The sequence below is a fragment of the Pongo abelii genome, chromosome 9, assembly GCF_028885655.2.
Source record: "Pongo abelii isolate AG06213 chromosome 9, NHGRI_mPonAbe1-v2.0_pri, whole genome shotgun sequence".
NCBI classification, from domain to species: domain Eukaryota; kingdom Metazoa; phylum Chordata; class Mammalia; order Primates; family Hominidae; genus Pongo; species Pongo abelii.
In genome coordinates, this window is record NC_071994.2 from 46,798,642 (window position 1) to 46,826,347 (window position 27,706).

General features: G+C 42.6%; 1 pseudogene; it reads right to left on the minus strand.

The window, feature by feature from the left end:
* Positions 1-528: 528 nt before the first annotated feature.
* The window catches only part of LOC129048855 (nuclear autoantigen Sp-100-like), a 34,886-nt pseudogene continuing 7,708 nt past the window's right edge, over positions 529-27,706 (minus strand).

Genomic DNA, 27,706 nt, shown 5'->3' on the forward strand with positions numbered 1-27,706 from the left:
ATTTCTGCCTTCATTTCATTAGGTACCCAGTAGTCGTTCAGGAACAGATTGTTCAGTTTCCATGTAGTTGAGCGGTTTTGTGTGAGTTTCTTAATCCTGAGTTCTAGTTTGATTGCACTGTGGTCTGAGAGACAGTGTTTTATAATTTCTGTTCTTTTACATTTGCTGAGGAGTGCTTTACTTCCAACTATGTGGTCAATTTTGGAATAAGTGCGATGTGGTGCTGAGAAGAATGTATATTCTGTTGATTTGGGGTGGAGAGTTCTGTAGATGTCTATTAGGTCCACTTGTTGCAGAGCTGAGTTCAATTCCTGGATATCCTTTTTAACTTTTTGTCTCATTGATATCCCCATATATAACTAATTTGTGCTGTGCACCAACAAGAACCTGCTTTAAATTTCCATGCCAATTTACAACCCCCATACTATGCCAGGCAAGGTTAGTGGCTATTGAAAATACCACCAGGACAGGGCTATCTAAAGACACATTCAGTAGTGTGTTAACTATACAAAAAAAGACACTGTACAGTTTAAAAACAAATCTTACACAGCCTTACATTTCAGTTTTTTTCTTTAAAAGGAGTGAGTTGTGTACAGGCGGGTTAAATGCTTTATAGACAAAAAAAAACTGTGCTAGAACCAACTTGTTCATCATCATCATCATCTTCATCTTCATCATCATCTTCTTCATCTTCATCTTCTTCATCTTTCTCCTCCTCCTCCTCTTCATCTTCCTCATTTTCCCCCCTTCCTTCTTTTTCTTGCTTTTTACAGCCTTGACAACTCCATTTTTTGCTTCATCGTGCTTTCCTTTAGCTCGATATGCAGCAATATCCTTTTCGTATTTTTCTTTCAGCTCGCCGACCTCTTTTCATAAGGCTGCTTTTCATCTGCAGCAGTGTTATTCCACATCTCTCCCAGTTTCTTTGCAACATCACCAATGGACAGGCCAGGACGTTCTCCTTTGATTTTTGGGCCATACTCGGCGAAGTACAGGAAGAAGGCCCAAGGAGGCTTCTTGGGCGCATTGGGATCTTTGAACTTCTTTTTTGTCTCCCCTTTGGGAGGGATATAGGTTTTCATTTCTCTCTTATAACAGGCCTTGTCCGCCTTTGCCATATCTTCAAATTTTCCTCCCTTTTCTTTTTTTTTTTTTTTTTTTTTTTGGGATGGAGTCTCTCTCTGTTGCCCAGGCTGGAGTGCAGTGGTGCGATCTCCGCTCACTGCAAGCTCCGCCTCCCAAGTTTAAGCCATTTTCCTGTCTCAGCGTCCGGAGTAGCTGGGACTACAGGAGCCCGCCACCACGACCGGCTAATTTTTTGTTTTTTTTTTTAGTAGAGACGGGGTTTCACCGTGTTAGCCAGGATGGTCTGGATCTCCTGACCTCATCATCCACCCGCCTCAGCCTCCCAAAGTGCTGGGATTACAGGTGTGAGCCACCGCGGCCGGCCAAATTTTCCTTTCTCTTTAGCAGGCATGTTCTTCCCCCTCTCTGAGCACTTCTTAGAAAACTCTGAGAAGTTGACTGAAACGCTCACTTTCTCCGGTGCTGTCTCTATGGAGCTCAATGTACTGCAATGGCTCTATAAAGCTGTTCTTAAGAATATAGGAAAGTACTTAAGATTCAGTGTTAGGCAACAAAAACTTACAGTATGATCTTATTCTGTTAAAAAACAAAACAAAACAAAAAAAAACGCTGGGTGCAGTGGCTCACACCTGTAATCTCAGCACTTTGGGAGGCTGAGGCAGGCGGATCACCTGAGGTCAGGAGTTCAAGACCAGCCTACATAACATGGTGAAACCCCCTCTCTACTAAAAACAAAAAAAATTAGCCAGGCGTGATGGTGGGTGCCTGTAATCCCAGCTACTCAGGAGGCTGAGGCAGGAGAATCGCTTGCACCCAGGAGGCAGAAGTTGCAGTGAGCCGAGATTGCACCATTGCACTCCAGCCTGGGTGACAGAGTAAGACTCCGTCTCAAAAAATAAAAATAAAAAATAAATTAAAAAAATAAAATAAAGTGCTTAGAACAAGGACTGGAAGGAAATGGTGTGAATATTAACAATGAGTGCCTATGAAGGTAAGAGGTGGGCTGAATTTTGTTTTATCTCTTTACATTTTCTGTATTTCTGAACTTTTTGTAGTAGACATGTATTAATTCGATAGGAAAAATAATATTCTTTTTACGAAAAGACTAGAAGGAAGTAGATTAAGACTTTTTTTTTTTCAAACTCTTAGCTGGCCCTTCTCACCTATAGAAAATGATACTTTACACACAATGGACATCGTGCTTGGCCATGTGACTTGCTTTACTCAATCAAATGTAAGTGGAAGTGATAAATTACTTCCAAGCAGAATTCTTAAAGGCATCAAATGGTTCTTCTGTCTATCTTTTCCTTCTGCCATGAGAACAGCATATCCTACAGAGAAGCTGTTCCCTTTATCCTATATCCGCAAGTGAAGATGTCATAGAGCACAGTCATGGCCAATTCCCAAAGGATGTATATAATCTGTGATGGTTAATATTGAGTGTCAACTTGATTGGATTGAAGAATGCAAAGTATTGTTCCTGAGTGTGTCTGTGAGGGTGATTAACACCAAAGGAGATTAACATCTGAGTCAGTGGACTGGGAGAGGTACACCCACCCTCGACCTGGGTGGGGAGCATCTAATCAGCTGCCAGCATTGCTAGAATAAACCAGGCAGAAGAAAGTGAAATGAGCAGACTCGCTGAGTCTTCTGGCCTTCATCTTTCTCCCGTGCTGGAGGCTTCCTGCCCTTGAACGTCAGACTGCAAGTTCCTCAGCCGTTGGACTCCTGGATTGGTATGACCCTGCGTTGCAAAGCTCAGGCAAAGAGTGGTAGAAGGGTGGCATGTTTAAATTCTGTGTATTTAGAATCATTCACCAGTGATTTGCCAGGGGCTCTGGGACCTTTGGCCACAGACTGAAGGCTACAGTGTCAACTTCCTTACTTTTGAGGTTTGGGGACTTGGAATGGCTTCCTTGCTCCTCAGCTTGCAGACAGCCTATTGAGGGACTTCACCTTGTGATTGTGTGGGTCGGTACTCCTTAATAAACTCCCTTTCATATATACTTCTATCCTAATAGTTCTGTCCCTCTAGGGAACCTTGACTAATACATAATCTAAGCAAGAAATAAAACTTTATTGTTGTAAACCACTAAGATTGGGGGATTGTTTGTTACTGAAACATAATTTGGAGAAAGCTAGCTGATACATAGACACTCAGACATAAAATGCACAAGGCAACAATAGTATAACATAGAAATAAGCCAACAAACAAAAACCAATGAAATGAAAGCGTCAGACTAAATAATTTTTCGAATCTGAATTCAGAGCTTCCAGCTCTGAATGAAATAGGCATGGCACATTGAAAGGCCTACAGTGGCCAGGTGGGCAAGATTAATATATGAAGCATCCCTGAAACAAGTGCTGAGAAGTATAATACCTGCCTAATTACACTGTATTTAAAAATACTTCTGGAGCAAGCAAAGTACATATGCCAACTGTACATTGCACCTCCTGCCTAAACTCTTTGTAGCTACCTCTTTGATCAATACCAGGTCTCAAATCAGGAGCACTTAGATGGAAGAAACCCTGAGAAAGCTGGAGGCAGTTTTGAAATGGGTACAGATAACCTCTTAAGGTGATTCTCCTGCTGGTCAAACATACTATGTGAGTTCACACTGTTGTTTAGAGCATGGGCTTTGGAGTTAGACCTAATTTGGGTTCCTAGCTCCAGTTACTAGCTCCGTGATCTCTAGCAAATGACTTTTAATCTCTCTAAGCTTTAGTTATATTTTTGGAAAATGAGATAATAATAGAATCTACCTCATGGATTTGTTGGGAGTGAATGAAGTAATGTGCTTAGTATAATCCTTGATAAATGTGAGCTGTTGCCAATATTACTGTTATTATTTTCTCTTGGTTATGAAGTAATCCTTGGAGCTGATGCCCTCTTGCAAATGTAGTTTAAAATCAATGCAGAGGCTATAAGTCTTTAAAAATACTTTTTTTTTTTAGACGGGATCTTGCTCTGTTGCCCAGGCTGGGGTGCAGTGGCACAATCATGTCTTGCTGCAGCCTGGACCTCCAGGGCTCAAGCATTCCTTCCACCTTAGTCTCTCAAGTAACTGGAACTACTGACATGCACCACCACGCCCAGCTAATTTTTTTAAACTTTTTGTAGAGACAGGGTCTCACTATGTTGCCTAAGCTAGTCTTGGAAACCTGGACACAGTTTGTGGCCAAAGGCCTGAGAGGCCCTGGCAAATCACTGGCGAATGATTCTAAATACTACAGAATTTAAACATGCCACCCTTCTACCACTCTTTGCCTGAGCTTTGCAACGCAGAGTAATGCCAATCCAGGAGTCCAAAAGCTGAGGAACCTGGAGTCTGATGGTCGAGGGCAGGAAGCCTCCAGCACAGGAGAAAGATGAAGGCCGGAAGACTAAGTGAGTCTGCTCATTTCACTTTTTTCTGCCTGCTTTATTCTAGCTGTGCCGGCAACTGATTAGATGCTCCCCACCCAGGTCGAGGGTGGGTGTACATCTCCCAGTCCACTGACTCAAATGTTAATCTCCTTTGGCAACATCCTCATGGACACACCCAGGAACAATACACAAACTATCCTCCCACCTTGGTTTCCCAAAGTTCTGGGATTACAGGCATGCATGAGCCAATATACCTGGCCTAAAATACGTTTTTAAAAGAAAATCACGAATATGGTTTTAGCCCTGAGTTATCCAAATGATCAAATTCCTGTGCCCTTCTTCAAGTTTTTCTTGAAAGGTAAAAGCTTGAATATTAGATACACTCAATTTTTAGCCTTCTAGGTTTCACTAAAATGTATACTTTTTTCTTTCTCTTTGCTCTATATGTGATAAGAAAAAAGTCTTTAAAGAAGAAAAAGTTACCAGATTTGTAAACCAGTTTTCCAATTACTGAGCTTCTGCAAAGAAAGATGCCATAATTGCTCAAGGTGAAAGAAAAAGATATATCATAAATTATCATGAAGATCGATGGTAGAAGCTTTCTGAAGACCTAAAAAGCACGGTGGCCTGTCTTACCTGTCAGACATGACAGAATAAAACTGCTCACTCACCAGAAGATACTTGTATGCAACCATCCTTCAGCTGGATTTTTTTTCTTCCCTACTTTCCTGGACACACACACACACACGCACACACACACACCCCAAAAAATAACTTTATCATAAAGCTCCAACTAAGTAAGGGATAAAGATGAGTTGAAAGACAGAGAGTGGTTAGTATGCAACAAGATCCAAAAAAAAAAAAAAAAAGAGAGAGAAAGAGAAAAAGAAGAAAAATCAAAGAGTAGGAGTTGCCCCACTGGCTGTCAGTGGCAAGAAAAAGCACTGTGAATCAAAATGAAACAAGAAAGATACTAGAGGTATGGTTATCTCAAATTGGTGCACTTTGATTCATTGTTATTTTCCACAACCTATCTTTGATTACAGACTCTATCTTTAGAAGGCAAACTTGGACAAGGCAAAGGTAAAATGCTTATGGACAATTGGCCCAACACTGACTCTAAGAATAACTTTTGGCTGCTTAGGTAATTTTCTTGATTGAGTGAATCTCACTGTCCTGGGGGCTAGTAAAGCACCTGGATATTTCGTCCTTTGAGCCATCAATGAGAATTTCTCCTGCAGCAGCCTTCTAGAGCTAAGTTGCTGATTTTTTAATTCCCTTCACTGGTTTCACGTGCGGGAAAAAAATAAAAAGCCTTTTCAATTGGGTTAATGTTTGACTTGTTTTGCTTTTCATATATTGTTCACAGTATGTGATAATATTTTTATTCACTCAATAAACATTTACTGGGCGTATCTCTAGGCCAGGTATTCCTGAGGACAGAGCAATAAAATAGATGCAGCCTCTGCTTTCATTAAGTTTTTGACCTATCGGGGAAGAGGACTAATAGACTATTGTGATAAGATTGTGAGGAAGCTTGTGTTAACAACAGTAAACATTAATTGAATGATTACTAGGAGCCAGGTACAAAGTACATTTCATGCATTAACTCACTGAATCCCTATGACAATTAGATAAGGTTGGTAATATTCTTATCTCCATTTAAAAGATGAGAAAACTGAGGAAGAGAGCAAATATATAACTTGCCCAAGGTCACCAACTTGTTGGTAGCTGGGCTATGAACCTAGGCAGTCTGGCTTTAGATATGGCACTTTTAGCCATTATACTATAATTTAAAAAGCTCCAGGTACACAGGGTTGGGGAAGAGTGTTCTCTAATCTGGTCCAGGTGGTAACTTTGCTGAGTCCTGAAGAACAAACAGGATTTAGCTTGGGAAGGGTGGTTGTACCTAGCGTAAATGCTTTCAGCTGCAAGTAACAGAAACCCAGCCAACAGTGACATAAACAAAGAGAGAATTGTTTTTCTATGTAACAAAATGTCTGGCGGTAAGTGGTTTCTAGCATTGGTCCAGGGGATCTAGGAAGTCAGACTTCTGGTCTACATCACTTTCCTTTCTCTTATTGGTCTGTGACAAGTGCAGGTCTCGTAATCAATTTTTAGGGGAGAAAGTTAGGGGAGTATGGGGCTGAAAGGTTTGCTTACATATCTTCTTCTTGTAAAGGAGAAATCTCTCAAGATGTCACGAAACAACTTCCTTTAAAAAATCATGAGCTAGAACTGGACTATATGTCACTTCTAGACCAGGGTCTGCACCTACCTTCCTTGAGACTAAGAGATTTCCAGGATTCTGTTGGTAAATAGAAAGGAAAGACTGAATTTTGAGTAGGCAACAAACAATGCCTGCCAGAAAAGAGAATCATGTTCTAGGAAGAGGGAATCACACATGCAAAAGTTTGGCAGAAAACCAGAACATGACAAAATGAAGAGTGGAAAGACGCTGAGTATGGCTAGAGACTAGCTTGACAGATGGCAAGAGATGACGCTGGAAGGGGTTGGAGAGCCCAGAGCATGAAAAGCTGTGCCCAAGGAGTTTATACTGTGTTCTAAAGACAAAGGGAAATCAATAAAGGATTTTAGATATGGCAATGACCTGAGGTGACTTGTTTAGAAAGCTCATTCTGGCAGCTCTGTGAAGAACATTTGAAGGGTACTGGGAAGATGAGAGGGAAGAAAAGTCACTGAGAAGATGCTGCAGAGGTACAGGTGCAGGATGCTGGTGTCTTGAGCTCTTATAGAGGCATGGTGATGGAAAGGGGTTGATCACCATTTTTAGGAGGTAGAATCAAAGACTCAATGATTGGATTTGGGAGCGACACCCTAGCAGCCTGATGAGAATTACTGATGAATACTGTCTGCATTTCCATTAGTAAAAACAGTATCATGAAAAGGCGTGGTTGCTGAAACCACCCAAGGGGCAAGTTAAGTGGCAACTACTATGGAAGAAAATCCATACAGTCTATTCTTTTCTTTTTTTTCTTTTTCTTTTTTCTTTTTTTTTTTTTTTTTTTTTTTGAGACAGGGTCTCACTCTGTCACCCAGGCTGGAGTGCAATGGCACAATCTCGGCTCACTGCAACCTCTGCCTCCCAGGCTCCCACCTCAGCTGGGACTACAGGTGTGTGCTACTACGCTGGCTAATTTTTTGTAGAGACGGGGTCTCACTTTGTTTCCCAGGCTTGTCTAGAAACTTTGGGCTCAAGTGATCCTCCCACCTTGGCCTCCTAAAGTACTGGGATTACAGGAGTGAGCCACCACACCTGGCCCATTCATTTTTTAACTTGAATGTTATTTCTGTTATACACACACATAAGTCACATCGAATCGTTTCACAATGCTTGCAATGAGAAATCACTGTCAAATTATGATCACACCACTGCACTCTAGCCTGGGCAACAGGGCAAGACTCTGCCTCAAAATAAATAAATAAATAAATTAATTAATTAATTAATTAAAAAAGGCACTTTCCTTTGCCCCAATTTACTCCACTAACAATTACAACTCCATAGAAGCGTCTACTGAATATTTTGGCTGTTTCTTCTGATGCTTTTCTCCACGCTTCTAATTAACATGATTGTTCTGCTATTTCTTGACTTCTAACTATGGAAAGTAGGATTTGGGTTTCTTCCATTTCACCACCTCCCCTTCCATCATACATGTACACACAAGCCCTCTCCTCTGAGCCTTCCAATGTCATTATCTATCATAAATTGGAGTTAAAACAATATCCATTGTTTGCTTTATTATGACCATGTGACTGTTATTCATAGATGAGACATTCAAAACATTATCATTTCATTCTCATTCTTGTACAATGTTTCGGATAACCAATTGCCTTGCTTTCTATGAATCTAAAAGTAAATCATTTCTTAATCTTCACTAGAAATGTAAATATTCTTGTCAATATATTGAAACATATTAGCTTATCTAACGATACCACTTTTTTTCTTGAAGATCTCCATCTGCGAGCCTCCAACTCCTCTGCTCCAATGTGAACTCGTTATTCTCTAGGCCTGTGTATCAGCTATTTCAGTAAAGCAAACTACCCTAGGATTTAGCAGTAAAAAACGACAATCAGTTATTTATTCAGTTCATTTATTTAGTTCGCAAGTCTTCAGGTTGGCAATTGGGACTGAGCACAACTGAATGGTCCTCCTGGTCTTGGCAGGATTCCTTCAGACATCTGCAGTTAATTGCAGCTTAGTTAAGTAGCTGTGCTTGGGGCAGGTGGTTGGTGGGTGGCTATTGGATAGTATGATTTCTTATCCTTCTAGCAGGTTAGCCCAGGCTTGGTGGTGGAGGCAAGGATCTGAGAGAAAGGAAATATGTAAAGCCTGTTGAGGCTAGGATTAGAATGGTTCACTGTGACTTCTATCACTTTGTACTGGCTAAACAAGTCACAAGGCCAGCCAAGATTCAAGAGGTACAAAAATAGACTCCATGTCTTGATGGAAGAATCTGAAAAGTCACTTTACAAATAATATAGATACAGGAAGGTCACCAGCTGGGGCTATCAATTTAAGCAATCTACTAGTCTGGTTCATAACTATTGTCCCAGGATGTCCTTCCACCCTCACCCTTTGAGTTCTTGTTTTCATCTTGTATTGGATCTCCTGTGTATCAGTCTGGCTTCAGAAATGATGCCAGTTATTGTAACAGACCGGAGGGTGAGAGGTGGCTTAGCTGGTGCTGGTATCTCTGAGGGGCATAGGAGGCTGATCTTGAAAGTGTTGGGAAAACTGTCAACTGGATTAACAGTTGCTACAAGAAGGAACTTTTGCTGCCAGGGTGAAGAAATGTTGCCAGTGTGATGCTCTCAGGAACTGCAAGAGAACAGCAAGCAAACAGTAAGGAATAAGTCCCTTCTTCCTTCTCCAGTCCTCCAGTCTCCCTCTAGCAACCCTGCTCCCCACTAGCAGAGATTAACGGGGAGTGGCCAAGGTGAAGAGTGATTTTTGGAGTCTGAGCCCCAGAATCATGTAGCAGAGTATGGAATTGTGGGGTCGCAGCTGCAAGACAAGATAACAGGCACACTCTGTTTTCTGGTTTCTATGTCTTCCTAATTTTTGTCCCTTTAGTAACTTCCTAAGGAAGGATCCATGTAAGATAGACTGTTTCAGAGCTTTAATATCTGAAATATCCTTAGCCTACCATCACAATTATAGTTTGGCTGAATATGGAGATCATTTCCCTCATTATTCTGAAGGCATTACTCCATTATTTTCTAGCATCCATTGTGACCATTAAGTCTGATGCCATATGGATGTCTGAACCTTTGTATATGACTTATTTTTGTTGATTTTTGTTTGTTTGATCTTTTCTTTCTGGCTGCTTTTAGGATGTATCTCTTTATCTCCGTTATCCTGAAATCACAATAATTTACCTTAGTTCTGTTTTTTCTCTGTTTTAAAAAAAAATTCATTCTGCAAGGTAGTTAGTAGGTCTTTTCAGTCTACAAACTCATTTCTGGGAAATTTTATTGAAGTCTTTGATCATTTCTTCATATCTTTTTTCTCTGTTCTTTCTTTCAGGAATTCCTGTTAGCCAGTTGTGGAATCATGTAAATTTTTCACCATTGTTTTCTTACTGTCAAGTGCATAATTCCCCTGTTCGCAGTATGGTGCCCTCACGTTTAGCAGTGCCTGATATCCAGAAGAGTCCTTATGATTCAGCACCTCCACAGAGTACACCTCCAGGCTCTGGGGTATAACAAGAGTATTTACTTGATTGTTTAGGGCAGGAGAAAAGATGTAGAAGTCAAGATAATGCCTTTCACACAAACTTGCAGCTCATTCTTCTTTTAGCCTCACCTGCACACTGAATTTCAGATGTACTTCCTGCCTTCAATTTCTGAATCTCTAGGCTTCTATTGCATGAACTAACTTCCTTCTTGGCTTCTTCCATTTCAGACTTTGGTTTCCTTTTTCTCTGGTCTGCTAAGACAGTTTCACTTACCCACTTGTTTTTATCTCTTTTGACCTATCTTTGACTCTATCAGCACTGCTGGAAAGCATTTCTATCAACAAGAGACAACAGAGATGTAGTTGTCTTAATTGAAAAAGATGGTAACATTGGTAAATGTGCTTCAGAGGTTGTGGTAGATTGTTGTAGCAATTCCCCCAGTGAATCAAGTTATCTACAACCTTGCGTAGCTCTCTCCCACATTGAATTATCAAATGTGAGGCAGGTAGAGGCTTCTGCATTGGGATTTACTCTCTGACTGCTAGGAACCCTGAGCCCACCGAGTGAAGAATCAATGGCTAGACTCCTAGATGGTGAGAGAACACATGGCGAGAAGCCAAACCATCCCAGCAGAACCCAGACCTGTCATACCAGCTACCAGCTGACTGCAAATGAATGAACTAATTTAATACCAACAGTAGACCCACCTACCTGAGCCTAGCCCAAATGACCAACTCGCACCATTATGAGCAAGTAAAATGATTTTTATTTTAAGCCATTAGGCTTTAGGGTGGTTGGTTATGCAGCAAGTGATAACCAATGCAGAGGTATATTGGTTGCATTTGCCTCCTTTGCATTTACAAACCACAGAGATCAAGGCCATGCTGTTTTTATCTATGTGTCTTTGTTGACTTAGACTTGTTTTTTTTCTTATTTTTTTATTTTTTTCTTATTTTACTTTAAGTTCTGGGATACATGTGCAGAACATGCAAGTTTGTTACATAGGTATACATGTGCCATGGTGGTTTGCTGCACCTATCAACCCGTCTAGACTTTTTTTTAAATCTCTTTATCATTTTAGTGTGGTTTTGGGAAGGAGTAAAAGTAAATATACATTCATCACATTTAACTGAAAGTCTCCATTCACTTCCTCTTCATCTGTCCAACAGATATTTTCTGATTACCTAGTAGATATCAACAGCACTGGACACTTGTAACACAGCTCTCGTTTAATCTTTACAATAGTGCTATGCATTAGGCATTAGATTCCTGTTTTAACAGATGAGACAAATAAGACTCAGTGAGGTTAAGAGACTTGCTAGAGGTCTCGCAATTAGTAAATAACATTATTAGGATTTATGCCCTTGACTGAGTGTCAACAAAGTACCCAATATTTTCAATATACTTTGTTAAACTAGAAAATAGACAGTAGAGATTCTAAAGTTGGAATGGGTATAAGACCGATCACATAATAGACAAGCTGACAGCTGATTGGATATGATGTGAAAAAGAAAGAATGTCTGAGAACTCTACCTCCTATTGATCTGCCTTTGACCTCATCTTAATAATGGATAGCACCACTAATAAAAGGGGACAAGAATGGAATGGACATCTTAACTGGGAAAGACAGAAAATTTGCTTCCAGGGGCTATATTCGATCTTTGTTTTTTTTTCCTCATCTGCATCTGCAGATCAAGGCTCTGCAGAGCATAGTTGTTAACATTGTTTGTGGTCTCCTTTTATTGGGGAAGATTGGTTAGTGCTACTTACAGGACATTTTACCAGGTAAATGGTAGTCTGATTGGGCTTCTCGGTGGGAGTGGGGAGCTGAGCCCTGTGAGGCTCAATATGGTTAACGGCTGTTGAATGGTTAAAACACCAGGCACTGCTTAGGAAATATTCCCAGAAGGCCTTTTGCGCTCTGTGTAGGGGAAATTAAGTGCTGAGAAAAGCGTGTTCAATTTAGATCCATCTGGTCTGGGTTGCTTCTTTCCCTTCTTTTTCTCCAGGAAAGAGGACTATTCAAACAAAGGCACTTTGTGGTCACTTTAACTTGCTAGGAGCCAAGAGTGTTGCCAGCCAAATATGTCGAAAAGCAGAGAGAAAAACTGTCCCATTTCCAATTGGTAGTAATCCCAGCTCAAAGCAGCATTCATTATCCAAGGTGCTGGCTACCCAGGACATAGAGTTGGGAGGAAAGAAAGGGTGCCTGGTTTGAGAACCTTATTTCTAGAAGAATAAAGTGGCCCTTGCTAGAAAATGGTCTCTTGCAGTACCTTCTAGCAGCAAGTGAACACTAGGAAGCTTTAATAAGAAATGTCACTAGATTCCAAAAAAGAAAACCAAAACCAGTCAGGCGCGGTGACTCACACCTGTAATCCCAGCAATTTGGGATGCCTTAGGCGGGTAGATTACCTGAGGTCAGGAGTTTGAGACCAGCTTGGCCAACATGGTGAAACCCTGTCTCTACCAAAATACAAAAACTAGCCGGGCATGGTGGTGGGCGCCTGTAGTCCCAGCTACTTGGGAGGAGGCTGAGGCATGAGAATCGCTTGAACCCAGGAGGCGGAGGTCGCTGTGAGCCAAGATTTCGCCATTGCACTCCAGCCTGGGTGACAGAGCAAGACTCCATCTCAAAAAAAAAAAAAAAAAAAAGAAAAGAAAAAAGAAAGAAAAGAAAACGCAAACCACAAATTCTAGATTTTCCAAGTGGCCTCAACTTCAAATACTTGTTCTCAGTATTGGACTATGATTCTGTAGTAGCTAGTCAGTGAATTTATAAACCACATCAGTTATCAATAAAAGACACCTGCCCTGTGGAACCCTATATAGCTGTTACTAAAAACAAGGTAGATAACAATTATTTATTCTTATTAAGCATTTAACCAAGTGTCAATCATTGTTCTGTATATTTTTTAGTTTTTCCCTTCCAGTAACTCCATGACAGGATTATTAGTCTAGTGGTGTGTTTTTTGTTTGTTTGTTTGTTTGTTTGTTTCAGAGACAGGGTCTTGCTCTGTCACCCAGGCTGGAGTGCAATGGCACAATCATGGCTCTCTGCAGCCTCGACTTCCCAGGCTCAAGCAATCCTCCCACCTCAGCCTCCCCAGTAGCTGGGACTACAGGTGCACACCACCATGCCTAATTTTTGTGTTTTTTGTAGAGATGGGGTTTCACCATGTTTCCCAGGCTGGTCTTGAACTCCTGGACTCAAGTGATCTTCCCACCTCAGCCATCCAAAGTGCTGAGATTATAGGTGTGAGCCACCATGTCTGGCCTATCTTACTTTTATAGATAAATATACTAAGGCATAGGGAGGTTAGCTAACCTACAAGTTGGTCAAGTCTACAACTAGTAGGTGATAAGGGTTGGGCTTGAATCCGTGTGACCTGCTTTTAGAGCCCACATGACTATCCTAGGTCAGAGGCTACACATCCACCTGGTAGCATGGATGTCTCCAGGGAGAGGAGATGCAGAAGAATAGATGAAAGGTTTTCACTTTTTACTTTACCAAATGCTATACTGTTTGAGTTTTTCTCCTTAAACATGTGTTACTTGTTTGCTTTAAAAATATATAATAAAATAAAGCAAGTCTGGGGAAGATGAGATAGCAATGGAGCATTTTTCTTTTCTTCTTTGCAGTGAGTCAGGAGAAGACACTATCCCCATTATGTTAGCAGTAGGAATTTAAGTACCAGTGAAGTCTAGGCTGAGAGCCAGGAACTAATTGAATTATCTTCAGAATCTCATAAGCCACCAGTAAGCGAGTGGGAATACGGACAGGTATAAAACAAGCCGTTAGGACAGAGTAATGGGTTAGATATTAATATGGTTTGGCTGTGTCCCCACTCAAATCTCATCTTGAATTGTAGTTCCCATAATCCCCACATGTTGTGGGAGGGACCCAGTGGGAGGTAATTGAATCATGGGGGTGTTTACCCCCATGTTGCTGTTCTCATGATAGTGAGTGAGTTTTCACATGATCTGTTGGTTTTATAAGAGGCTTTTCCCCCTTTGCTCAGCACTTCTCTCTCCTGCTGCCTTGTGCAGCATGTTTGCTTCCCCTTCTGCCATGATTGTAAGTTTCCTGAGGCCTACCCAGCCATGCAGAACTGTGAGTTAATTAAACCCCTTTCCTTTATAAATTACCCAGTCTCAGGTAGTTCTTTATAGCAGCATGAGAATGGACTAATACAGTAAATACGTACTGGGAGTGGGATGCTGCTATAAGGATACCTGAAATGTGGAAGCAACTTTGGAACTGGGTAACAGGCAGAGGTTGGAAAAGTTTGGAGGGCTCAGAAGAAGACAGGAAAATGTGGGAAAGTTTGGAACTTCCTAGAGGCTTGTTGAGTGGCTTTGATTAAAATGCTGATAGTCATATGGACGATGAAGTCCAGGCTGAGGTGGTCTCAGCTGGAGATGAGAAACTTGTTGGGAACTGGTATAAAGGTGACTGTTGCCATAGTTTAGCAAAGAGACTGGTGGCATTTTGCCCCTGTCTTAGAGATGTGTGGAACTTTGAACTTGAGAGAGATGATTAGGGTATCTAGTGGAAGAAATTTCTAAACAGCAAAGCGTTCAAGAGGTGACAGAGCATAAAAGTTTGGAAAATTTGCAGCCTGACGATGCAGTAGCAAAGAAAAACCCATTTTCAGGGGAGAAATTCAAGCCACTGCAGAAATTTATATAAGTTACAAGGAGCCAAACGTTAATTGCCAAGACAATGGGGAAAATGTCTCCAGGGCACGTTAGTTACCTTCAAGGCAGCTTCTCCCATCACAGGCACAGAGGCCTAGGAGGGAACAATGGTTTCATGGGCCAGGTCCAGGGCCCCTCTGCTGTGTACAGCCTGAGGCCTTAGTGCCCCGCATCCCAGCTGCTCCAGCCATGGCTAAAAGGGACCAATGCACAGCTCAGGCCACTGCTTTAGAGCCGCAAGCCTTGGCAACTTCCATGTGGTGTCGGTCCTGTGGGTGCACAGACAATAAGAATTGAAGTTTGGGAACCTCTGCCTAGATTTCAGAGGATGTATGGAAATGCAGGCAGAAGTCTGCTGCAGGGGTGGATCCCTCATGGAGAACCTGTGCTAGGGTAGTGCAAAAGGGAAATGTGGGGTCAGAGCCCTCACACAGAGTCCCCACTGGGGCTCTGCAAGTGGGGCTGCAAGAAGAGGGCCACTGTCCTCCAGACCCCAGAATGGCAGATCCACCAACAGCTTGCACCATGCACCTGGAAAAGTCTCAGTCAGTGCCAGTCTGTGAAAGCACCTGGGAATGGGGCTGTACCCTGCAAAGCCATAGGGGCAAAGCTGCCCAAGGCCATGGGAGCTCACTTCTTGCATCAGCTTGACCTGGATGTGAGACATGAAGTCACAGGAGATCTTTTGGAACTTTAAGATTTAAAGACTGCCTTATTGGATGTCAGACCTACATGGGGCCTACTGTTTTGGCTAATTTCTACCATTTGAAACAGGTGTATTTACCCAATACCTATACCCCCATTTTATCTAGGAAGTAACTAACTTGCTTTTGATTTCACAGGCTCTTAAGTGGAAGGGTCTTGTCTTATCTCAGATGAGACTTTGGACTTGGACTTTTGGGTTAATGCTGGAATGAGTTAAGACTTTGGGGAACTGTTGGAAGGGCATGATTGTGTTTTGCAATGTGAGGACATGAGATTTGGGAGGGGCCAGGAGTGGAATGATATGGTTTGGCTCTGTTTCCCCACCCAAATCTCACCTTGAATTGTAATAATCCCCACGTGTCCAGGGTAGGACCAGGTGGAGATAACTGAATCATGGGGGTGGTTTCCCCCATGCTGTTCTCAGGATAGTGAGTGAGTTCTCATGAAGTCTGATGGTTTTATAAGGGGCTTCTCCCTTTGCTGAGCACTCATTCTCCCTTCTGCCGTCTGGTGAAGAGGTGCCTTCCGCCATGATTGTAAGTTTCCTGAGGCCTCCTCAGCCATGTGGAACTGTGAATCAATTAAACCTCTTTTCTTTATAAATTACCCAGTCTTAGGTATTTTTTCATAGCAGTTTGAAAATGGACTATTACAGATATCATTAAGACAAATGCAAATTATAAGAGCTCAGATCCTGGAGCACAAGACAGGGGATAGACAGCTGGAAGAACAGGCAGTTGGATACTTAGGAGACCCGGGGTAACTAAAGGAGTAGAATATGGTGAGCTCTCGAAGAAAACAGATGCAAGGCCCCAGGAGGGAGAATGTAAGCACCTATGTTGGCCAGGGAGCCTCTTATGGAGTCCCTGCTGGGTCTTAAAGGTAGATGAAGGTAAGGAGATAGAGGAAGGTAAAGAAGGCATACCTGGCTGAAGTGAAGGAAGGAAGGAAGGAAGGTAGGAAGGGAGGGAGGGAGGGAGGAAAGGAGGGAGGGAGGATCCAGCCATCTTCAGACTGAAAACCATATGACTTTGATGTAGAGTTTCTCCATGCACTATCGTCTTGCAAGGTTTTCATTTTAAGTATTCCCACATTTGTGAGTGTGCAGGCTTTCCTTTCTGCTTAGTAAGAAACTTATCAGAGGTGAGGGGATGTGTGGGGAGGATGCTGGCCAGTACACTTATCCATTCCTGCTACCATTTCTCCATGTTAACACTTATCACACTTTAAATGCTTACCTAATTTCTAGATAATAAACTCTGATGGGGCAGCATCATCTCCATCTTGCTCCCCACTCTAACTCTGCACCTAGCACCAGGCTTGTCACACAGTAGAAAGGCAATAATTATTTGCTGAATTAATTTGTTTGAAGAATTGGTAGGCTGGGCATGGTGGCTTACTCCTGTAATCCCAGCATTTCAGGAGGCTGAGTTGGAGGACTGCTTGAGCCCAGGCATTTGAAAATAAACTGGGAAACATAGTGGGAACCTGTCTCTGCAAAAAATTCAAACATTAGCTGGGTGAGGTGGTATGTGCCTGTAATCCCAGCTTCTTGGGAGGCTGAGTTGGGAGGATTGCTTGAGCCCAGGAGGTTGAGGCTGCAGTGAGCTGGGTTCATGTCACTGGACTCCAACCTGGGCAATGGAGCAAGACCCTGTCTCAAGGAGGAGGAGGAGGAGGAAGGAGAAGGAGGAGGAGGAGGGAGAAGAAGAAGGAGAAGGAGAAAGGAAAAGGAAGAAGGAGGAGAAAGAAAAAGAAAGAAGAAGGAGGAGGAGGAGGAAGAGGAAGAAGAGGAAGAGGAAGAAGAAGAAGAAAGAGGAGGAGGAGGGGAGGGGGAGAGGGAGGGAGAAGGAGGGAGGGGGAGAGGGAGGGAGAAGGAGGGAGGAGGAGGGAGGAGGAGGGAGGAGGAGAAGAGGAGGAGGAAGAGGAGGAAGGAGGAGGAGAAGAGGAAGAAGAATTGGTGAAATAAATGAATACCATTGGGAAAGTTGTTGATGTGTCGTATGCTGAAAATATCAAACTCTTTTTGGGGCTTCAATTAGTAACCCTCTTGATTATAATACAGTTTTGATTGCTAGCATTTATTGATGACTTATATGTGCTTTTTATGTTTTAAGTAAAAGGAAGCCCCTCTCAAATTTTGCTTAAAATGTTCATGGACAGGGTAAAGTTTGATCAGGGCTCTGACTTGGCTTCCCTGTAATTCAGCTCCACCCAGTTCCATGTGTTGGCTTTCCTTAGGCTGGACTTACTCATGGATTCAAAATGGCTGCTGGTAGTAACTGGTGCCACACAATTCCTCATTCATACTTAGGGGAGGCACAGGGATGGAGAGCTCTACGATCAAACAATATCTACCATCAGATAACTTTTTTTGAGACTCTGTCTCACTCTGCCACCCAGGCTGGAGTACGGTAGTGCAATCATGGCTCACTGCAGCCTTAACTTCCTGGGCTCAAGCAATCCTCCCAGCTAAGCCTCCCAAGTAGCTGGAACTATAGGTGCATGCCATCATGCTGGCTAGGTTTTCTTTGTACTTTTTATAGAGACAAGGTCTTACTTTGTTTCCTAGGCTGGTCTCAAATTTTTGGCCGGCCTCAAGTGATTCCCCACTTTGCCCTCTTAAAGTGCCAGAGTTACTTACAGGCATGAGGCACCACACCCAGCCCCATCAAATAAATTTCTGAACTTTACTCTGACCAAAGCAAACTGAACTAACCAGGAGAAATTCACATGTTGATTGGCATAGCCTAGGTAACTCATCCCTTAACCAATCAGTGTAGCAACAGGGCTGGTGTTATCCTAATTGATTGGATCAACCATGGCCTATTTCTGGAGTTTGGGATGCAGGCTCTTCTAACCGAATTACATGGCTACTTTCAAATGGAGGAAGAGATGAATAGATATTGAAAAGCCAAATGAATGTCCATTCATTTAATCCTCACAACACGCTGTGAATTAGATCCCAGGGAGAGGTGAGAAAAATGACCTCAGAGAAGCAACTTGCTCAAGATCAGGCAGCTAGTAATTAGCAACACTGGGATCCAAATTCAGGTCTGTCTGACTTCAAAGTCTATGCACTTGGCCTCTAGACTCCAGTGCCCCAAATCTCAGCTATTGTGTGAATCTCTCCAGTTGCCTCCAAGAGAAACCTGTTCTTGTGATCACCCCTAGCTGTTCTAGGGAACAACCTGGGCTCAGGTTGAACTCCTTTAAAAAGGGTCAGGGACCCTCCACAAAGCCCAGGCTGTGAGATCAGCTTCAGAGGCCTGGGGACACCAGCCTCAATTTGGGGAGCAGCAAACACCTGCTTGGGGACTAAGAGGTTGCTGTAAAACCAGGACAGACAGTCCCTGTTCTTCTATCAATGGTCATTCATCAAGCAGTTACTGAGCATCTGCTCTCTGAGGACCCATCTTCCTGAGCTAAAGCCTGAGACTCTGTTTCCAGTGTCCTTGTCTAGTCTTTCATTTTTGTCTGTTTCTTTGTCACGCACCCCTTCTGCTCTTCTCCTGGGCTGAACTTTCTGGACTAATGTTGGTTCTTTGTCTCAGACCTGCACCCGGCTTTTTCTAGCACCCCAGGATAGTAACTGTTTCTCTTCTGCAAATTTCATTTAATTGACAACGTCTTCCTTAAGAAGGAGGCAGAGTTTGTATCCAGTCTCAGATGGGAAGTGCACCATTGTCAACAATCAATGTCTACCATGGGGACAATCAGTATCTACCGTGGGGAGGAGAAGTTGAACCACAGCCTGCATAGTGGGTATCTGACATCCTTGGGTCCATATACCCACCACAGCTTCATATTTGGGACCCTTAGAATGGCTGCCCCCATTGCTTGAATTCCCTGAGAGTGACATTCATGTGTCAGCATAATACCAACAAGTTCTGGCCTCCTGCCTGTCTTTTCCAGAATTCTGAATGAGATTGAGCTGTTGACATGCTATAACCAGAATGATGGAGAAGTCTGGAGGTGAAGAAAAGAGTGAAAAGGCCTGGAATGGGCTGAGGAGCTCTGGACTGTGATTTAGGATGTCTGGGTTCAATCCTGCTAAACCCTAGCTCACTCTGTGACACTCGGCAAGTTTCCCTTCACTTGGCCTCAGTTTCCTTATGTGATGCTAGGCTACCTCAGGGATTCTCAGTGGGGGGGAAACCATTTCCCGGGAGGTGATCGGGAAAGTTATGGGGGCATTTTTCAGTGTCCCAATGACTGGAGGTTGTTTCTGGCATTTACTGGGCAGGGGCAGGGCTGTTAGATAACCTGTAATACACAGGACAGTCCCCCACAGTGAAAAACCATCCCACATCCTGCACAACTGTCACATGTCCTCCTGGATACTCGTGTAGATGAAAAACTTGTTCATAATTGTCTGACTCTGGTCAGATAAAAACTAGCTCTGCTTTAAATAGGAACACAAGTTGTTTTTACACAGTATCAGTGTGTGTTGAACTTTTGAAAATGGAATTACCATATAAATCAAAAGAAATGCACATCTTTTAAAAACAGTTTCATTGAAGTATGACTTATATGCCAGAAAATTAATTCATTTTTTCAGTGATATCAATTCAGTTTGTGTTTATTCAATTCAGTAATTTTGGTAAATTTGATGGAGTTGGGCATCTATCATCAAAATCCAGCTTCAGAACAGTTCCTTCCTTCCAACAAGTTTCCTTATACTGGTTTGCTGTCAATTATCACTCCCACCCCAAGCCCCAGGCAACCACTGATTTGCTTACTGCTTCTGTAGATCTGTCTTTTCTAGAAATTTTACATATAAAGAATCACACAATATATAGTCTTTTGTATTTCTCTCCTTTCACTTAGCATCCTGTTTTTTAAGATTCATCCACATTGTACCGTGGATTATAGTTTGTTTCTTTTTATTGCTGAATAATATTCCATAGCAGTAAACCACATTTTGTTTATCCATTTACCAGCCTGATGGACATTTGAATTGTTGCTAGGTTTTGGCTCTTAGGAATTTGGCTGCTATGAATATTCCTATACAAGTCTTTGAGAGGACATATATTTCATTTCACTTGGGCATATACTTAGAGGCAGGATTGCTGAATTATTCATTTTTTTTTTAATCAAGAGTTGTTTAAACTCTTTTGGAACTCATTTTGGAAAATCAACATTGCTTATGGTATCTGAGTCAGCAATATAATGCTCCTGTATACATGTGCATGGGGAGTGCTACTGGTCACAGTCATAGACATAGAATCACATATGCGTCAGTATATCAATGCATATTCTATGCATAGGTATAGTATGTGATTCTGTGTGTAAGTATATCCATGATTCTATGCATAGGTAAAGCATGTGGTTCTATGTGTAATTATATCCATGATTCTACGCATAAGTATAGTATGTGGTTCTATGTGTAAGTATATCCATGATTCTACACGTAGTTATAGCATGTAGTTCTATGTGTAAGTATATCCATGATTCTACGCACAGGTGTAGCATGTGGTTCTATGTGTAAGTATACCCATGATTCTATGCATAGGTGTAGCATGTGGGTCTATGTGTAAGTATATCCATGATTCTATGTGTAGGTGTAGACTTCTGAGTACTTCATTATGTCTCTAGTTAGGATGTAATCAAACATTTCTGTATTAAAATATGTATTTTGTAATAAATTCCTCTTATGTCTCCTATATAATGTACTAAGAACATTATAATGATTTTTAAAATCATGTGCATAAGTGGCTTATATTATTTATGAATTCCATTTCAGGATAGTGAAGAGGATATTAAAAAATATTTTTTATATAATAGAAAAGGAGCCTTGAGACAGAGTGGGAGGGGCTGGTCCATTTTAAGGACCTGACACCTGTGAGTTTTTAAATCCTGTGCTCAGAGGCTTAATTAGAAAGGCAACCATTAATCCAGATTTGAAGCCAACAGCAAATCAAAGCAATTGTCCTGCACCAGTTGTTTTGATCATCAGATTGTGGCCCAGTTCTTTTAGACCAGTATCAGAGAGACTGGGAGGAATAAACAAACCCAAGAGAACCATCGAGAAAATGTACAGGAAGAGCTTCCAACTCTATCACTCAGCCTTGATTTCACAGTGAATCACAGCACAGACTCACAGATTGACCCAGCAGGCTGGACCTTGAGAGACCCATGAAGTCCAGCCCCACATTCTTCAAATGCAGAAAGGGAGGCCTGGAAAAGGGGGTGGTGGGGACTGGGGAACTGAGGCAGCCACATAGCCAGACCAGGTCTCAAGGATCCTGAGGGCCTGATAATTAGATGCCTCTTCAATCAAACATTCTGTGCCATTTAAAGATAAGACTGAGCCCTGTGAGGGAAAGGCTGAGATGGAAAATTCTGCAGGGTCCACCTTCTCACCTTTCTTGCCCAAACTGTCAGCTCTGGCCCAGACTTTCCTACCTCCCCTCCAATTAACCTGACCGACATTTCCAGGTAAGGAGGCAGTGCTTACCTGCTGTTACTCAAGCAAAACATGTTTGGAAGGTCTCACCACCTCCACCCACTTCAAGTGGTTTACCCAAGTAGGCCTGTGTCCTTTCCCCTAGTGGAGTCTTGGAAAAGGAAATTATCTCTGTCCCATTACATTTCACTGACACTTTCTTGTCCCTTCTTGGAGGGATTGGAGCCAGTTGATTTGCCCTTTGATCAGGTGCTACACCCTCTCTGGTCATGTTCTTCCCACTCTCTGGGCTGCCTGGGCAGTTAAAGGAAAGAGGAGCATTATTAGACAGTTGATCTCACCCTGAGAGATCTGGCCATGCAGGAAGCTGTGGTGTGGTGACCGCGCGTGACCCTGTGGCCCTCTGTAGACCACCTGTAAATCATTTGAGGACGGGGAACCCAGAGGTTGAGCTCAGCATCCCCCATAGGGCTCCCCCAACCGGAGAGAGGCTGGAATGAGGTGGGAATCAGTGTTTGGGGTTGATGTCACCCCCAGGCAAGGTCATTATAGCACTCTGGCTTTTAGTTTGGAGGTTTCTCTTCTTTTTAAACTCAGACCTTGGCAATTCGTTTGTGCAAGCACTAGTTATCTGCAAAGGAAGTGGCCTTCCAAAGGGGCCACTTGTGCTCACAGCAGTCCACTGAGCCGGAGCAACTGGCTGCAGTTCTGCGTGTGTTGGGCAGGGACCTAGGCAGGACGATGGCCTCGCCTCACCTTACCTGGGCACACGGGGGTCAGGCGGTCAATCCAGCAGTCTTGTGAATGCTCCAGGGGACCTGGTGAGCAGCCTAGAGAGGAATCCTGATGGGCATAAGAGGAGGTAGATGGGAAAGGGGAGAAAGCAGGCAGACTCAGAGAAAGAGAGGGAGCAAGGAGACAAAGAGAAAAAGGGGGAAACAGACTGGAAGACACAGAAATGTGGAGAGAGATAGGGAATGGGGTGAGGAAGGGAAGAAATGGAAAAAAGAGAAAAGCAGAGGAGGAGGAAAGAGGGAAGGAGACAAAGACAAGATAGGGGAAGGGGAGCCTACGGGGAAGGGCAGAGGTAGGGCAGAGGCGAAGGGAGGAGCATGAGGAAGAGGACAGAGAAAAGGCCTGGGGTATTTCTGCCAGAGCCTGGCCCTCTGTGGAGAAGGCCTCCTTTCCTGAAGAAATGGCCACTTTTCTCTGTACCAGTCCCATCTTCTGCATGCCACCCACATGCCAGGCCAACCTGCCTTCCAAGGCTATGAACAATCCCAGGGCTGGGGGCATGTCTCCATTCTTTGCAAGAACCGTGGAAGATTAAAGGCCTTTGGGAAGGGAACCTGGCTGGGGCCTCAGCATCCTCTCACAGGCCAAGGTGCTAACTAGGTGTTATCTGGAGGGGCACCGAGATCCAGTGTGCCCAGGTGCTCACAGAGAGGTGAGTGTACCCACACAGAGGCCCAGCTGCCTATATGGAGCCCAGGTAGCTACACAGAACTCATGAGGCCTGCACAGCAGGCTGAATGTTCACAGACTCGGGCACTCACATGCATTCCCACACAGGTGCATTCTGTACCACAGGCTGGAGGCCTGGGTGCCCATACCAAAGGAAGCTGGCAGTTCTTGCTGAGGGCTGGGTATTGACCTTCCTGATCCCCATGGTAAGCTCCAAAGCTGGACTGTGGTTTCTGAGTTGTGAGCAGACATTTGGGTGTTTCTCTGCAGCCTGTATTGGGCCTGGGCTTGAGAGTAGCATCCAGTGTGGGCAGGAAGAGGAGGGCTGTGAGAGGCAGGCACCAAGGCAGCACAGGCTCTGACATCAGGACTAGCCTGCTGGAAAGGCCATGCCTGAACAATTTGTCATCTCCTACTGCTCACTACATTCCCAGAGTCATATTCTTGTGTTTATGATGGAGGAATCACTGGTTGTGGAACAATTACTGTGTTGCAAACAAAGCATTATGGCTGGAGGTGAGAGGAAAAACAAATAGCATGCACTTTGAAATCTGGCTTCCTTAGGGCTTCTGTAGCAAATTTCTCAGGTGTAGAGCAATCGGGAGCTCCAGGGGCCTGCTGGGAGGCTGCTGGATTACAGACATTTACAAAAGAAAAAGGAAAAAACCAGTCAGCCTGGCTTAGATAAGAGGAGCACATCTAGCCCTGGGAAGCCAGGAGTATGTGCCTTGCAAGCAAATAACAGTGTCTGCCTGAGCATAAGAAAAGCTGAATTCAGGGCTTTGAAAAATGAAATGATCACACTCCTTGCTTTTAAGAAATAGAGCAAGAAACTATGAGGTTATTTTTGACTGGTTATTTGCTTCTGCTGATTAAGCACACAGTTTGCACCCAGGTGGACTGCATGGAGAAGGCAAGGCAGGATAGCGAGAGGTCATGAGCACAGGTCTTAGAGTCAAATTGCCTGCATTTGCATCTGGCCTCTCAGCCTCCTGTCTACTGTAACCCTCTGAGCCTCAGTTTCTCATCTGAAGCTTCATAGAGCTGTTGTGAGGATTAAATGAGATCCATGGAAAGAACAGGGCCAGGCGTATGTTAAGTATCCTATCAAACATCAGTGGCTACTAAGCACTTAACTACAATTTGCATATGTGGCACCTAATTTATGAATTAGCTCATTTTTATAAGAGTGGTAGGATTTTGTCACTGTGTACTGGCAAAGTCGCCCAACTTCTTTCCCTTCATTGTGCACTAACATGGACAGAGCCATTCTTTTCCTGTAGAGCCGAGCCTCATTTCAAGATGGGCTTCTATTCCACAAAATGTTAAATTGGGCAAGATCCAAATAAATCATCTTGCCCAGACCATTTACTTTTTATTAAGTGTACAACTTAATGGTTTTTTGAAAGTATATCTACAGAGTTGATTAACCATTGCCGTAGTCTAATTTTGGATCGTGTTCATTCCCCCCGAGAAGAAACCCTGTACCTATTAGCAGTCATTCCTCATTTTTCCTCAACCCTTCTTCCGAAGCCTTAGGCAACTGCCCATCCAATTTCCATCTCTAAGGATTTTCCGATTCAGAACATTTTGTGAAAACTGTATCAAAGAATATGTGGTCATCTGTGGACTGGCTTCTTTCATGTAGACTAATGTGCTCAAATTTCGTCATCAGTTGGTGGACATCTGGGTTGTTCTCACTTTGTGGCTGTTATGAACAATGCTCTTGTAAACATTCATGTATAGGTTTTTCTGTGAACCTGTTTTCATTTCTCTTGGTTACCAGATGTGGAATTGCTAGGTCATACAGGAACTCTACATTTATTCTGTAATGAACTGCCAGATTGTTTTCCAAAGTGGCTACACCATTTTACACTTACAGTAGCAATGAAAATGGATTTCTCCACATGCTCACCAACACTTGTTATTGTCTGTCTTTTTACTATAGTCAGGTGGATATGAAATTCTATTTCATTATTATTTTGATTTGTATTTCCCTCTTGGCAAATGATGCCAAGCATATTTCCATGTGCTTATTGGCCATATTTGTTTGTTTGTTTGTTTTTTCAGAGACAGGGTCTCACTCTGTCGCCCAGGCTGGACTGCAGTGGCATGATCTCGGCTCACTACAACCTCCGTCTCCTGGGTTCAAGTGATTCTCCTCCCTCAGCCTCCTGGGTAGCTGGGACTACAGGACCACACGATGCCCAGCTAATTTTTATATTTTTAATAGAGAGGAGGTTTTTCTATGTTGGCCAGGCTGGTCTCCAACTCCTGAGCTCTAGTGATCTGCCCACCTCAGCCTCCCAAAGTGCTGGAATTACAGGCCTGCGCCACCTCATCTGGCCCCTTATTAGCCATTTGTATATCTTCTCTGGAGGAGGGTCTAGTCAAATCTTTTTCCCATTTAAAAAATTGGGTTGTTTGTTTTTTGTTGTTAAGTTGTAAGTGGTTGTTTTGTTTTGTTTTTTGTTTTGTTTTTTTATTTGAGATGGAGTCTCACTCTGTTGCCCAGGCTGGAGTGCAATGGCGCAATCTCGGCTCACTGCAAACTCCACCTCCCGGGTTCAAGCGATTCTCCTGCCTCAGCCTCCTGAGTAGCTGGGATTACAGGCGCCCACCACTATACCCAGCTAATTTTTGTATTTTTATTAGAGATGGGGTTTCACCATGTTGTTTAGGCTGGTCTCAAACTCCTGACCTCAGGTGATCCACCCGCCTCAGCCTCCCAAAGTGCTGGGATTACAGGCATGAGCCACCGTGCCCAGTCAAGTTATATGTGTTTTTAAATGTACTCTAGATTCAGGTCCCTTATCAAGATACATGATTTGCAGATATCTTCTACCACTCTGCGGGTTATCTTTTCACTTTCTCAATGATGTCCTTTGAAGCATAAAAAGTTTTAATTCTGATACAGCCCAACTTATCAATTTTCTCTTTTATCACTGTGCATTTTGTCATATCTAAAAAACCACTGCCTAATTAATGATTAGGAAAATTTGCTCCTATGTTTTCTTCTGAGAGTCTTACAGTTTTTGCTTAGACTATTTCATTTAAACCAACAAGGAAACTAAGACTCAGTTAAAGTAGGATTTGCTCTGAATTACATTGCTACTAAGTGGCAGATAAATAATTTTTTAAAAACCAATCTAATTTTATACAGCCTAAAATCAATATAATTTCAAGACCAAAGAGGCACTCAAGTCATATTAAAAACTCAAAGTCTAAAACCCAGTTTATATTCACCCTGAAATAGAACCAACCTTTAATTTAAGGCTAATAATGATTTTTAAAAAAAAACAAAAACAAAAAAAATACTTTCCATTTCTTGAGTGATTAGTCTGGGTCTTTTACATACATTCTCTTTTTAATTCTTAAAGTCACCCTATAAATAGGTGCTATTGTTGTCCTTATTTTAAACATGATGAAATTGGTGCTCAGAAAGCTTTTTAAGTAACACATTCAAAATCACACAGTTAATACAAGGCAAAGCTAGGTTTTAAGCCCAGGGCCCTCACTCTCTTTGTACGGTATCCTATTAGAAAAACTAATGATTGTTGCTGAAACTCTAATAAAGGGTTTCTGGCAAGATAAGAGCCTTCTGATGACATAAACCGGGTCTCATCTGCCATGTCCATCCCTTGTCACATCTCTTGGCAATTTATCTTGGTGGGGTTGTGTTGATTTGTGGTGATCAGAATCCAGACACCACAAAGCATGTGGTTGTAATGAAGTCCTGAGTCTTTTCTTTAAATCCAATTTTCCACTTGGTTTGGCTAGGGCAGGAGGATGTCAAATTCTGTGGCAGAGGTCAGTCCTATAAGGTGTTTGTCTCTATTTACATAATTCATCAGAACATTTCATGGAGGGAAATCCATCTTCATTGACATTAGCCTTGGGAACTACTTGGGAGGCAGAGAAAAATCTCGAGCTCAGATTTCAGTGCTTGCCATGTATAGACATCTAAGTTTGCAGTTTCAATCAGGCATATTTATCTACATGTGGAAATTCCCAGTGGGAAGCTGAAGAACACAGCTTAGGAGTAGTCCCCAAGTGGGAAATTGAACAGTACACTGAGCTCCTTTTATTTCCATTTAATTTACCATCAGTATCATTACCATTATTTTGTTAATCATTTCACTAGCAATGATGTAACTTGGGACCAAGGTAATTGCAGCCGAATGGGGAAGATGCTTATCTGAAGTATTCAGTTAGCAAAGACTTTCATTCACCTTTTTAGAGATGGGTGTTAGTTCTTTCCTTTATTCAGGTAGC